Source organism: Rattus norvegicus, chromosome 1 (genome assembly GCF_021556685.1).
Source record: "Rattus norvegicus strain SHRSP/BbbUtx chromosome 1, alternate assembly SHRSP_T2T, whole genome shotgun sequence".
Classification (NCBI taxonomy): domain Eukaryota; kingdom Metazoa; phylum Chordata; class Mammalia; order Rodentia; family Muridae; genus Rattus; species Rattus norvegicus.
In genome coordinates this window covers 28,992,347-28,993,868 of record NC_141534.1, presented here as the reverse complement: position 1 = coordinate 28,993,868, position 1,522 = coordinate 28,992,347, and positions in this window count along the sequence as shown.

Here is a 1,522-nt window from a genome sequence, read left to right as displayed (position 1 = left end):
GGAACTCTAATCAAACTCGATAGGACGTGAACATGCATATACACACATATGCATGTGCACACAAACACACATGTGCATACACACAGAGACAGAGACAGGCATGTGCACACATAAATGCACACATACACAGAGAGAGACAGACAAACACAGAGAAAGACACAGAGAGATTGATAGAGACAGACACACATGCATATACCCACACAGATATACCCACACATACATACAGAGACAGAAAGACGGAGACACAGAGAGACAGAGAGAGGAAGATACAGAGAGAGAGATAGACAGAGATAGAGATACAGAGAGATAGATACCACACAGAGACAGAGAAAGAGACAGAGAGAGAGAGACAGGCAGGCAGGTAGACAGACCCACAAACACACACACACACACACACACACACACACACACACACACACACACACGACCGGAAATTGGAGAAGAGGCCTGTTGCAAAAAAATAAATTTTCATTAAAAGAGTGAGATGGTATGATAAAGGTCATTATGGATGAAAATGACTAAAATTAATTATAGCCATGTACGAAGTTGCCAAATAGTAAAAAGAATCATAGTGGGGAATTATAAAATTTCAGAGAAGATAAAAAAAGATTTAGAGCCAAATTCTTTAATATGATAAAGATAATTTTTAAATCACTAATAGAAATATATGGGCACAGGTAGGGACTTTTTAGGGATGAAACAGAATTTTATTTCTCCTCGGAAATGTCAAGGGTTAAAAGTTAATGAAAGATTCAGATAGCATGATTAAAATAAAACAGTACTTACAATAGAAGAAAGGAAATAATGAGTAAAAGTGAAGGGATTCGTGGTGTATACAAATAAAGCCATAAGTTTACTCATGGTCAAGTAATGAAATTTTCCAAGTTTTACTAAGAAACATGGGACACAGCGGACACAGAAACCCTTGAGAAAATGGCAGGGGTAAAACAAAGAGGGAGGGACAACAACTGTGAATATGAATCAAGTAATAAAATGTCTTCATCAGACTGAAACATTAGACTAAAGGAACAAGCTCCTAGAAAAATCTAACCTGTCAAACTATTTCAAGTATAAATAGAAAATAAACACTCATCAGCTGCAAAGTGGAAGCAGAGACCCTTCCAAATAGGAGGTCTGAGCAAGCGTTCTGTTTGATTTAGTGAAGCTAATGATATTGTTGAACATGGCACTAGTACACACATCAGAATTATAAAACCATTTCTCACACACACACACATACACACACACACACACACACACATACAACACACACACAAATACATATAAGAATTTTCAAGTGAAAAGCTGAGTCAGGCAGAATACATATGCCTGTAATCTCATCACACTGAAACCAAAAAAAAAAAAAAAGATATCTCATTTTAGGTCAGCCTGAGCTAAAGAATAAAATCCTGTGTAAATGATAGACATATCGATATGGGTGGTGTGTGTGTGTGTGTGTGTGTGTGTGTGTGTGTGTGTGTGTTAGGGAAATAATCAATTGATGACAAATGAATGGATAGAT